Source organism: Gorilla gorilla, chromosome 5 (genome assembly GCF_029281585.2).
Source record: "Gorilla gorilla gorilla isolate KB3781 chromosome 5, NHGRI_mGorGor1-v2.1_pri, whole genome shotgun sequence".
Taxonomy (NCBI): domain Eukaryota; kingdom Metazoa; phylum Chordata; class Mammalia; order Primates; family Hominidae; genus Gorilla; species Gorilla gorilla.
The window spans coordinates 191,907,725-191,920,952 of NC_073229.2; the positions used below are offsets into that span (position 1 = coordinate 191,907,725).

Genomic DNA, 13,228 nt, shown 5'->3' on the forward strand with positions numbered 1-13,228 from the left:
CCTCTCATACACCCATCACCTCCACCTGGCAGGTCCTCCCACCTGTGCCTCTCATACACCCATCACCTCCACCTGGCAGGTCCTCCCACCTGTGCCTCTCATACACCCGTCACCTCCACCTGGCAGGTCCTTCCACCTGTGCCTCTCATACACCCGTCACCTCCACCTGGCAGGTCCTTCCACCTGTGCCTCTCATACACCCGTCACCTCCACCTGGCAGGTCCTTCCACCTGTGCCTCTCATACACCCGTCACCTCCACCTGGCAGGTCCTTCCACCTGTGCCTCTCATACACCCGTCACCTCCACCTGGCAGGTCCTTCCACCTGTGCCTCTCATACACCCGTCACCTCCACCTGGCTGGTCTTTCCACCTGTGCCTCTCATATGTCCATCACCTCCACCTGGGAGGTCCTCCCACCTGTGCCTCTGATTCACCCATCACCTCTCCCTGGCTGGTCCTTCCACCTGTTCTGCACCTAGGAAACTCCCACACAGTCCTTAGAGCTGAGCTCAGATGACACTTGCTCAGGAAAGCCCTCTCTCCTCTTCTACTCCTCTGTGAGACCTTCCCCTGGGTCCCGGCTCACTCATGACTCTACTTTCTAAATCACACTGGGTGCTGTGCCTCTGTCTCAGTGCGCTCAACTCCAGCTGGCCTATGGGTCTGCTCTACAGCAGGCTCCACTTAGAAGGACACGGAGCTGAGGAAGGAGGGCAGGGCCAGGTTACTACACAACCTCCAATGCCGAGGCAATGCCTTCAGACTTTGTCTTGGTGGCAATATAAAGTTATGGGAGCGTGTGTGCAGAATCAGAACTGTTTTTTGGTTGGGGGAGACAGCCTCACTCTGTCTTTGGGATAAAATTAAAACCTGTAACAGGTCTATGGGGCCTCGCAGGGTCTCGGCCCTGCTCATTGCACACGGCGCCTTCCTCCCCGGCTTCAGCCCCACCAGCCCTTCCCAGTTCCATGGAGCATCCGCTCCTTCCTGCCCTGGGTGCTTGGCACATCCTGGCCTTTCTGCCTGAAGCAGCTGCCAGGCAGCTTCCGGCTCTGTGTCTCCACCTGCCCTCACCCAGTTAATGCATACTCATCCCACAGGCCTTCACTTAGCATCGTGAGCTCACACAAGCCTTCCCCCAACCACCAGACTCCATCAGAGGTCACTCAGGCCCCGGGAATCTGCCAAGCCACTCATCATCACTGTGGTTCCACTGGGTATGAACAGCCTGGCATCTGCTCTCCCAACTGAAATGCCAGCCTCTGGAGCTGAGGCCCGGGTCTGACTGTGCCTAACACTGTCTCGAATGCGGTGAGTGCTCGGTATACTGACAATGAGGCGGGGAAGTGACGCCGGAAATGGGTTGGAGGAGTCTAGGCGTGGTGTCCACTGGATGGGACCAATGTGAGAGACGCGGAAGTGTGAAAGTTGATTGCATCCTGATGATGACAGGGAGTGGGAATTGGAGACTCCACAGGGGCTCAACGCTGGGCTCCTGGGGGTGAGGGCGTGACACCACTATGGAGGCAGGCCTGAGGGAATCACTAACGTAAATCAAGTCTGAAGAGGAGATGTTTGTGGCCTGTGTGCCCGGCCAGCGCCAGGAAGGCCCCTTTAGCACGGGAGGGAGGGTCCCCCTCGCTCCAGCAGGGCACCCCTGGGGCCTGACAGCTCAACTGTGCACGGACAGGCAGCCGCCTTTTGGGACAGCCAGACTCAAGTCCTTCCAGAGGTGTCGTTTCTAAATGAATAGAAATCAGAATAGCCTTCTTCCAGAACGTTTTCTCAGTAACTTTTCTGTAAAAATGTCCCTAATACAATAGCAAAAAAAAAAAAAAAAGTGATTACTATATTTCCAGGCAACGTCCATGTACACACATATATCTAGGAATCCTCCCACTAAAGCCAGCCTAGGTATTGTTAGTACCTACCTCACAGATGAGGAAACCGAGGCACAGGGAAGACAGGCAATTTACCCAAGGTCACATTGCTGGTGATGGGTGCGGCCAGGATCCCCAGCCAGCAGGCCGGGCTCTGCCTCAGCTAGGCTGCGCCTGTGTGGTCCCCGGGCCTCCACACCAGAGCTGGGTCCTCCAGCGGCCGTGAATACTCAAGGCTAAGACAGCCCTGGCTGCTCTGCGGCTTTCCCTAAGGCGAGCCCTGCCTTCCCCCGCATCCAACCTTCTGTCAATGCTGTACGCTGTGATTTAAAGGCTTCATTTTAATTCAATCCGTACCCCTGCTCAGATACCAGACAACACTTTGTTTTGTTTTGAGAAAACTGTATATGTCAGATTAACACAGTGGGCAGGAATTTGCTTCCCCGATCTTAGGGTACAATGTCACGTTGCTTATTTTATTTAAATCAAGCTAAATCCAACTCCAACCAACATTCCATAAAAGCTCACGGGAAATTCTGTCTTAATGAAAACTGAGGTTTCCCTGACACCCCAGAGTGGGGATGGGTCCCCTACCAAGGGTCTAACACTGAGGTAAGCATCCAGGAAAGGCCTTTCTCACCAACCCACCCGGTTACCCAGATGAACCCTTGAGTCAGGGCCCTGCTGCTTGTGTGCCCCTGAGGCCCGGGGTCCCCGCAGGCAATGGGGGGTTCCTTGAGACACAGGGGTCCCCTCAGGCAATAGGGGGTTCCTTGAGGCCCGGGGGTCCCCCCAGGCAAGCAGGAGATCCCTGAGGCTTGGGGTCTCTGTGCCCAGCCCAGCCTTGCTACACACAGGCACGCCGGACAGCCGATGTCACCAGCTCCTCAACCCCACCAGCCCCACCACTGAGGGGCTCATGGGCCCCGCCAGCCTGGGTTCCTTCCCGGGCTGGGCAACCTTCTCCCTTACCCTCACCTTCAAAAGCAGTTCATTTCTACTCTTCCCTGTCAGGATACCCAGGTTTCAGTAAAAATGGGAAAACAGCTTCCTTCCACTCCCAGCCTCTAACACCTGAGGAAGTCAGCAGCCGCCCTGATGCTCTGGAATTGGGGGTGGGGTCTGCAGGGTTTAAGAAACAAAATAAATTCTGGAGGAGAGAGCCTGTTAATAAGCATCACAGCAAGTCACTGTTACGTTTCTATAAAAGGCCATCGAATAGAATCATGCATCATTTAAAAGCATTTTTGCTACCCAAACACTCTTCTCTCTGTACCACCCCCCGTACACACCCCCTCCCCGCAAAATTGGATGATGGATTCTGGAAATGATGAGAACTTTGAGCCTGTGAGGGCGCCCCAGCAGTTCCCTGAATCTGCGTCCTCACTCTGCAGATGGAGCCATGTCAGCCCCGCCCCAGGAACTCACCCGAATGGAGCCGGGAGTCACATCAAATAAAAACAATGTGAATCTCAATTCAGCTACGACAGACTCGCTGTCACTCAGATCCCAGGACGTCCCCCCAGACGCTCCAGAGCCTGCCAATCTGGCCCAGAAACAGCGCGCACCCGAGGCATCCTTCCAGCACCCGTTCCTCTCCCTACACAGAGCAGATCCCCAGCCAGCAAAGCCCTGCCATGTAGGCCACTGCCTTCCTTGACAGCCCCACACACTGGGGCTTCCTGGTACCTCTGCGGGTGCCTCCTCTGCCTCCTGGGGACAGGCACTGCCTCCAACCTGGGGACAGGGTCCCCTTCTGCCTTCTCATTCATTTCCTTTCATCACAACCCACAGAAAGACTGACCGAAAGTGCTGAGAACTTCAGGTTCTCTGAGCCCCAGGACTCACCACGATGTTCACACCCCATCCAAAATATGCGGTTTTGTCAACTCTTGACTGGAAGATTCCTTTAAAGACTTTATTAATAAGGACCCCTAACAAGAATCTGAAACGGGCCCTGTTCTATGGAATTCCCCTCTGTGGCAGGTGAGGTGGCTGCGCAGAGCTCAGGAGAGTGGACGCCTTGCGGGGAAGCTGCCAGCCTGGGTCCTGCCACTTGTTTGCCAGCTGCGTCACCACGGATGACACTCTGAGCTGCATTTGTGACACAGGAACCACCATCCCTTCCCATAAGGATGAGCTTTAAACTCCGCCAAGCGCAAGTATGAGGAATAGAGGAATAAGCATCCCCACGCACAAGCAGCTTCGTTCAGGCCCTGCCCTCCGGGAGACCTGAAGATAGAGGTTTATTCCACACGTGTTCCGAAGGCCTCATGGGCCAGGCTCTGGGGACATACAGACAAGCAAGGCACAACCCCATCAGTAAGGCCTCCACACACAACTGGAGGGGTCTCTACAAGCCCTGATGCCACAGAGGAAGGGCTATGGGATGATTCCACAAAAAAGGGTCATGTCTTCTGACCATAGGATCTTATACCTGAAAATGGTCCTGTCCTACACTGCAGAATACATGGCTAACCCAGACAGAGAAAAAGCCACAGAGACAGTGGCACAGACAGAGACAAAGCTACAGAGACAGGGCCACAGACAGAGACAGGACCACAGACAGAGACAGGACCACAGACAGACACAAGGCTACAGAGACAGACAGAGACAGGGTCCAGACAGAGACAGAGGCCACAGACAGAGACAAGGTGACAGAGACCGGGCCGCAGACAGAGACAAGGCCACAGATAGAGGCCACAGACAGAGACAAGGCCACAGACAGAGACAGGGCCACAGAGAGAGACAAGGCTATAGAGACAGAGACAAGGCCGCAGACAGAGACAGGACCACAGACAGAGACAGGGCTGCAGGCAGAAACAAGGCACTGGCAGAGGGGCAGGTAAGCAGGTGGTCCTCCTGGAGCTTGGGAGGGCACTCAGGTGCATTTTTGCAGGGGTTAAGCTGGACCTCAGGGGCAGGCAGCATGCATGGGTCAGGGAGTAGGGCAGGACTTTCAAGACAGAGCCAACAAATGGAGCAAAGAGGCAAAGACTGGGGAGTGCAAAGGGCAGAGACTGGGGAGTGCAAAGGGTGTTTGGGAACTCCTTGTACTTGAGCCTGGCTGGAATGTCCTGTGGAGGGGGATAGAGCAGCAGTGGAGGGGGATAGAGCAGCAGTGGATGGGCTGGGCAGCGTGCCATGGCCTGAGGCACTCCATCTCCGGGTGGCGCGGCTCTGGGGGTACCTACAGGGCCAGCAGCTGAGCTGACTGTGCCCCGAGGGTGCCCGCCCTGGGTGAAGGGGTAGGAGAGGCTGAGGCTCGGCCACAGAAGAAGGCACTGCTGCACACACACAGCTGCGATCCCCGTGGCTAACGGCACTGGGGAGCCGGGAAAATCAAAAAGAAAACAGCGTCCTGATGTTGGTCACGGTGCAAAACCTGAACAGAATCCCAGGCCCCGTGTGGCTCAATCTTTGTTTAAAGTTACATTCAAATAACAGACTCACTGCCAAAAAAAAAAAAGTTTTAAAAATAACTGAATTCTCTGTTGATGTCTCTCTCTGCCTCCCTGCTCTCTCCCTTTCTGCCAAGACACACACACATAAACACAGGCGGAAATACAAGCAAAATTCTCAGCAGCACTCCTTAAAATTCTTACTTGACATCTCATACACTCCCCAAAATTCCAAACTCACAGCAGCTGCCAAAGTCTTTTTTTTTTTTTTTTTCTTTCTGCTCTCAAAAGTCTTCATGGGGCCAGGCTGTGGCCGGGACCTTCCCATGTCACCCGTTCCCCCCTGGCCTCCCTGGCCTCTCCAATGGCTGCTGGGACCCCCGGTCCTAGCCCCAGACTCATTGGGACCCAGAAAGACCTGGGGAAGGAGCTATGGAAGCCTCTGGAACAGGTGGTTCTTCCCATGCTATGGTTTTTCATGAGGGGCTGAGCTACTTTGTAAAGGCTTTGAAACATACACAATTAGGGAGCACAATTAAGAAAAAGAACATGAAATTATAAACACAAAATGAGATAGAAATTGGAAAATTATTTGGAATAGAAAAGAAATTACAACAAATGATGACGGTTCAAAAGCTGACAAATGCAACAGGGGTGATAAAAAGGAAAAACGATTTTGTTGATTAAGTGCCTGATGGTGACTGGCACTTTGACATATTTTCTCTAAGCGTGATAAAAAGGAAAAACGATTTTGTTGATTTGTTGATTAAGTGCCTGATGGTGACTGGCACTTTGACATATTTTCTCTAAGGAGAGTAGAAAACTAGTCAAGTCTTGCTTCTAACAGGCTTGTTTGATTTTATTTTATTATTATTATTATTATTATTATTATTATTATTATTGATGTTTAGAAAATGTCAACTACTCACGCTTGATAAAGTCATGTGAACGGGGCTGTGGGCAGACGCGTGTGGAGCCTGCCGTGGGGAACCTGCTCAGGTACGTGTCCATGTGGGGTCCCTCTGCCGTGCCAGGCTCGGAACCCCCACACTTGTGGATCTACCCTTTTGGTGCCCCTCAGGAAGACCTGGGAGACTTTTCAAACATCCCAATGTCCACTCCCTGGCCCAGCCTACGAGGCAGACTCCCCAGGGACCTTAGGTTCCCTCGTCTGAAAGCCCCACCCCATGGTTTGAAAGCACAGCAACCTGGAGCTCTAGAGGCCGGCCGCTGACAGGGCTGCCCTGTGCCAGGCGAGAGGAAAGCGTTTCACAGGATTCTGCCAGAGACTCCCTGGAGAGCGGTCCCGCCGCCCTCCACAGCCAGGGCCGCTCCTCTCTTGTTCTAAGCCCTGCGCACTGTTCCAGCACAGCTGTTCCTGAGCGCACGGCGGCTGCTCCCGCACTTCCACCGAGAAAAAGCTGAGGTCGGCGTAGCCGTGGAGAGGCCAAAGTGAGTCTGCATAATGAGACACTTTTTAAAGAATTCACAATAAACATTCATTTGATGTCGGCGTATTCAAATACGATTTATTCACACTTTACCAAATGAATTCATTTTCTAGAGCTGCTGTGAAGTACCACGAATGACAGAAACTGGCTTAAGACAACAGAAATGTATCCTCCCCCAGTTCTGGAAGCCGGAAGTCTGAGACGAAGGTGTCAGCAGGGCTCTCATCCATTCGCCATGCTGGGTCTGTCACGGCCTGAATGCTTTCGTCCCCAACGTTCATAGGTAGAAACCTTCATCCCACGGTGGTGGTTTAGGAGGTGACTAATTACCGTTGGGAGGTGGCAAAGTCATGAGGGTGGAGCCCTTGTGAAGGGGATGGGTGCCCTCCCTTACAGAAGAGGCCCCTGAGACTCCTTCACCCCTTCCGCCACGTGAGGGCACAGCGAGAAGGCGCCATCTGTGAGCCAGGAGCTGTTCTCCCCAGACGTCTAACCTGCCTTCGCCTTGGCCTCCCAGCCTCCAGAACTGTGAGTGTGGTGCTTCTGTCACGCAACTAGGATGCACTGAGACGGGGCCTGGGGAAAGCGCCGTTTTATGGGTCAGGAGAGGGTGGGGCCAAGGTGGGAGAGGGTGGGGCCAAGGTGCGAGAGGGTGGGGCCAAGGTGCGAGAGGGTGGGGCCAAGGTGCGAGAGGGTGGGGCCAAGGTGGGAGAGGGTGGGGCCAAGGTGCGAGAGGGTGGGGCCAAGGTGCGAGAGGGTGGGGCCAAGGTGGGAGAGGGTGGGGCCAAGGTGGGAGAGGGTGGGGCCAAGGTGCGAGAGGGTGGGGCCAAGGTGGGAGAGGGCTTTGTGCACAACTCTCCCCCGGGGTTTTGCTGTGTCTGCTCCATCCTCGAAAAGCCAAACGCACACTCCTAGATCTTCTTTCGGGGGATGCTTAGGAAAAAAGACTGGAATGGAATAGTGTCAGGGCTTGTTAATGAGAAGAGCCAGAGAAATGCCCGAGATACAGGAAAAGCCCCCAGATGCTCCCTTCAGCAGGGCCCTGGGCGTCCTCTGGCCTCCCAATGGCTGGGGCTGAGCTAAGAGGAGGCTCATTTGTTGCAAGAATGGCGCAGAGGGGTCTTGGATGCAGGGAAGGTGCCAAAAGAAATTGTGTCTAGGGCTCGGGGGAAGCAGGAGTGTGGAGTCCAGGGTCTGGAGCCGTGGCTCCTAGGTCACCCATTGACGAGGGCAGGATTCAAGCTTATGGTGTAGGAGGGCCGCGTGGGCGCCAGCGCTAAGGGTGTGAGAGGGCCGAGTGGGTGCCAGCGCTAGGGGTGTTGAGGGCCGCATGGGTGCCAGCGTTAGGGGTGTCAAGGGCCATGTGAGTGCCAGCGTTAGGAGCATGGGAGGGCAGCGTGGGTGCCAGGGCTAGAGGCGTCAGAGGACCATGTGGGTGCCAGTGCTAGGGATATTGGAGGGCCGTGTGGGTGCCAGCTCTAGGGGTGTCAGAGGGCTGCGTGGGTTCCAGCACTAGGCGTATTGGAGGGCCGCATGGGTGCCAGTGCTAGGGACCCCTCCCAGTTCAGAAGGACTTTCAACTCCCGCCTCGCTGCCAAACCCACTGCCTGGGGAGGGGTCTAGAAACCGTCCTTGAAATTGCCTCCCGTCTCCCCATCCTTAGCATCATCCTGACTTTTCCTCTGCCCTCCTCACCCCAAAGTCCCAGAATGCCAGGCTGCTGCACAGACGCCCCCTCACAGCCCAGAACCCCGGCCCTGCCCATGCAGGGACACTACCCGCGCAAAGAAAACACGGGTGATGAGAAATGTCAGGTACCCAAATTCCTGAAGAACAAGATCTCTATCTAACTGCGAAGGTTTCAAAGCAGGTTGAACGTGTTTTCTCAGACAGGTTTGGTATTTGCACCACAGGAAATTTGGGCTCATAGAGACCCTTTAGCCTGATCTACACAGCAGCAGGACAAACAGCGACAGATGTTTGCAGTTAGAGCTCTCCGGGATCTGAAGCCTCCTACAAATGGTGAGGAACCCCGCCTGGGAGCACAGAAAGCACATTAAAGAGAGCGTTTGCAGGACACCTGGAGGGGTGGCAAGGCATATGGGCTGAGGACGCCCTCCCCCAGACTCCCGTGCAGCCCCCTCCCAGGCACCGTATGCGTAGGGCAGTGACTCACTCATCCTCTCTCCCTCTCGCACCTGGGACACTTCTTTACCAAGCAGCTAAACGACAAAGCCACTAAGATTAAAAGCCCTTCCTCACATGCCCTCAGAGTAGGAGGGCTGGCTCTGCTCCATCCCAGCTCGCAACAGTGGAAGAAGAAAACATCTTGTTCCTGGAGGGTGGGCAGATGTCGCCGGCGGGGTCAGCCGTGAACTGTGTGCAGACGTGGTGCAGTGTGTGTGCTGGGATGTGGCGTGGTCCCCAGCCATGTCCATCGCCCTGTGTCTGAGCCCAAACCTCCATCCTTCAAGTGCCTCGTCATTCAACCATTGGCCTTTGACTGCACTCTCCTGAATGTTGTTTCCTCTGTTCAGTGATGGTATTGAAAGTCTGATAGAGCTTTTGCTAATATAAATAAGATCATGTAAGAGAAGTGCTAAGCCCAGTGTTAGCGAGTAGCAAGCCCTCAGTGAAGGCATCCAGGGCATAGAAGGGAGCGACGTAAGCCTGTCAGACCTAAGGAAATTCCCTCAGGGCAGGAGTGCTATTTTCAAACAAATTTTGTTTGTTTTTTAATTTTTTGTTGTTTGTTTGTTTTCAAATTCCAGCATTCAGAATATTTCCCATTGCACTTTAGCTAAAAAACAAGCAGCAAGGCCACCCTTTCGTGCAGTTGGTGTTGGGTTACAGAGCAGGGTGGGTAAAGGCCAAGAGAAACTCAGTCTCAGGAGAGGCACCGTGGGGCCATTTGCCTCCAGCCATCAGCACTGCCACCCCTGGATCTTGGGCAGGGGCATCGGGTTCCCCTGCTCCCCATGCCCAGAGAGCTGTGAGTGCATGGAGCTCTCACTCATTCCTGAGAGCTCGGCTTGGAGCACACAGCTGGGTGTGTGGAGCGTGGGGCTGGGCTGACATCAGCGTCCAGCTGGTGATGCAGGGAGGCACCTGTCTCTGCGGAGTCTGTGTGTGGGCCTGTTATCCCAGACTGCATCCTGCAGAGTCAGAAGCAAAGCTGGCAAGAGCATCTGCACGCTGCGTGAATGGGTGAGACCCACCAGAGATGCTACCCGGTGAGGCCAGGGCCATGGCGGTGGGAGAGCTCTGATCCAAGGCCTCTTCCCACAGAGGCTGATGCCCAGCAAGGATCTCACCACAAAGCTTGTCCTCAGCACGGCTAAGGGGCTTGATGCTAAAACACGACGGGGATGCAGGGGTGATTGAAGAAGCAGAAAGGACTTGAAAACTATACCCTGCTCTGTCCAAAGCTCAAGGAGATGGTGAAGTTAACACCTAAAGCCCTGGTGGCCGGCACGGGGAAACTTTAGAAGTCCAGAGTTCTGAGGGCACCCTCCTGGTGGGTGGACGGGACAGAGGAAGGCTGAGGAGGAACCTGGGAATGCTCAGCTGCCTAGCAGCAGGCGCTGCGCCGGTGGCGTCAAGGAGGGAGAGGGAGCAGGCTGCACCCACAGCCCTGCAGCCACCACGCATCCTAGTGTGGAAAGGACTCGAGCTCTCCTCAATGCCACATGGTGCTGCACCACACTCTCTCTGTTTTCTCTATTTTAGAAGCTGGTGATGAGAAGAGCCCAATGCTGAGTCGTCTTTGTGGTTGCTGGATTCGTCTATGCTCGCAGGGCTGTGAAGGAACGCCTGAGACGGGGTAATTTTTAAAGAAAAGAGGTTAATTGGCTCATGGGTCTGTTGGTTGTACAGGAAGCATAGCAGCTTCTGCTTTGAGGAGGCCTCAGAAAGCTTCCTCCTGGCAGAAGGCAAAGGGGGAGCAGGCGGGTCACTTGGTGGGAGCAGGAGGAAGGGAGGTGCCACACACGTTTAACAACCACATCTCGTGAGAACCCACTCACTCTCACGAGGAAAGTACCAAAAGGGATGGTGCTAAACCATTCATGGCAAACTGCCCTGTGAACCAGTCTCCTCCCACCAGGCCCGACTTCCAAAGTTGGGCCCACCTTGTGGCCTTACTTCACTTGATGACATCTGCAAAGAACCTGCTTCCAAGTAAGGTCACAGCCACAGGCACGAGGCTTAGAACACAACAACTACAAATTTAAAGTTTAAAGCGTTTTAAAAAACAGACCAGGTGGCTTTGGTAACGTGCTCTGAGCCTCTTCTTTATTTTCTTTGTGGTCCTGTGTTGACTTGAACTCATCAGTGTGTTTGTCTTGTGTGTTTTCTCGCACACCTTCTATGCATGAGTTCCCCTAGGGCAAGGACCTCACCCCATATTTACCTACCTGAGGAGTCAGGGCACAGGGTAGGGGACAAAGGACACCGACCAACTCCTGCTTCCTCCCCAAATCTCTCCAGCCCCCATTCAAAGGACCCTCCATTTTCAGCTATGAAATCTGTTTATTTGCAGTTGAACTCTCCTGGTGGCCAGCCCTGGTGTCTGAAGTTCAGAATGTGGTGTCATGCTCTTGCATGTTGTGCTTAAAAAGGCTTTTGTTGGAAAAGCTTGTGTGAAGCCACTGGCACCTGTTATGTGAGCACATGTGACTCTACGCTGACCCGTTGCCATTGGGCCCTGGGGAATGACAGAGAGGAAAGATAAATTGGGAAGGAGAAAGCCAGGTGTGGAGTAAAAAGGTGTGAAGACAGCAGAGCTGGATGAGGGGACAAGTGAGGAGGCTGGGCATAAACTGTGATCTGGAGAGACAAAGAGGAGGAGATGCCTGTGTATTTTGTGCAGTCGAACGACCCGGGTTCAATTCCTACCTTCATTCCACTCTGAGCCTCAGACGCCCATTCACAGAAGGGGCCTGTGTCATGCAGCTCATGAGTCAGGAGAATTAATGGGACCGAGGGAGCCTGTTGACTGCTTGGCTCCAATGACAAGCACACAGTAAGAAGCCAATAATATGAATGCTTTCTGCCTTTCACACCATTTTCATTTGTACGTCACTCTCTAGTAAGACTAGTAAAAACGTTCCTATGTTGAAAAAAAAATGCTTTAGTTGAAAATAAAGGAGCTCGTCTCTTGGTGGAAGATCAAATATTCACATTAGCTTCAAGGATTTTCTTGTAATCACATTGAGATCTTAGCCCATTTAACGGAGCATAATACATACATTGTCATTTCAAACAAAGTCTTTGTCAAAAATGACACTTTGGAATTTTTTTCTTAAAATAAGCAATGTGGGAGAAATTAACTCACAAAGACGTTGAATGCTAAAAGGAATACAAAGCCATCAATAAATGAAAGTAGAATATTAAAGACACATTTTCCAGGTTAATATTAAAACAAGCAAGGAGGGGAATCCATGAACTAGACACATTTTGAGTGGCTATAGTTCTTAGAGCAACAGGAGTGTAGCAGCTTGGGAGGAAATTTGAGAAAAATTAACTAGCAGTCATCTCACAAAATGAATATACAAAGACCACCCCCTAAAGGAATTACTGAATATATTCTTCTATTCGCAGTAGCAGGAAACAGACTGATATAGTGAATTAGAAAGAGCTGAGCAAATACCCATTTTCTAAAATGGACACATTTCTAGAAGAGCACACACCCAGACACACCCAGACAGCCTCCCTCTTGGTTTCGTGTCTACAGGGGCCAGCTCAGAGTGGGCTCAGAGTGGTGCCTGCCCAGGATTGCACAAGACTCTTCACTGGTAAGGGAAAAAAATACAGTCACATCTTCAAGTCCCGTCTTTTACAGTTCCTATTTGGGGTATTATCTATAATACACATTCTTTATTTGCACAGTAGCATCTCTGAGTACTGCTGTATACAGATTAGCCTGTTCAAAGGTTCTTATTGATGGGTGTGCACTTGAACACTCCCCAGAAGACAGGAGATGGACAGGATGACAGAGGGGACAAGGAGAAAAGTAGACAGAGAGACCATCAGGATGTCCAAGCCAATGACATTGGACGCTTTTCCTAAAGCAAGAAAATGCACCATAGACACTATGCTAAACATCTAGACAGGATCTGAGAAATGAGTTTCATTGTTTAGAAATTTTTATTGTGTAAGAAAGAACTTAAAAAGCACTTTATGGGCATTAAAAAGAATACAATGTACGTGCTTACAGTTTCAAAGGGTTCGAGGTTGGTTTTAAATGAAATAAGATTTAAAGGTTATTTGTAGATTTCAAATTTTACTTGCATTTTTCATAGATTATGATTTTTATCTACATCTGACACTGGTGATTTGACAGCATATAATTTATTCTCCATTCAAAGACACACTGACAGCCTAGAGTGGGGAGCAAGACAGCAGAAGAGGTCTCTCTCGTGATGATTCCCTCGCAAAAACACCAATTTGAACATGCAAATGAAAGTACCATCACAAGAGTTGAGTCAATCAGAT

The 13,228-nt window shown here is 52.3% G+C and overlaps 1 long non-coding RNA gene across 4 annotated transcripts; it reads left to right on the forward strand.

The window, feature by feature from the left end:
- Window positions 1-1,185: 1,185 nt before the first annotated feature.
- LOC109024793 (uncharacterized) lies at window positions 1,186-11,859 on the forward strand. Of its 4 annotated transcripts, XR_010134136.1 has the most exons (9): window positions 1,186-1,312; window positions 3,868-4,043; window positions 6,194-6,281; window positions 6,650-6,734; window positions 6,847-7,016; window positions 7,130-7,261; window positions 8,647-8,755; window positions 10,463-10,556; window positions 11,274-11,859. It is a non-coding gene; the product is annotated as an uncharacterized lncRNA (long non-coding RNA). The 4 variants fall into 4 exon arrangements; XR_008680641.2 differs by lacking the exon at window positions 3,868-4,043 and having other exon boundaries at window positions 8,623-8,755; XR_008680640.2 differs by lacking the exon at window positions 3,868-4,043.
- The last annotated feature ends 1,369 nt before the right edge of the window (window positions 11,860-13,228 follow it).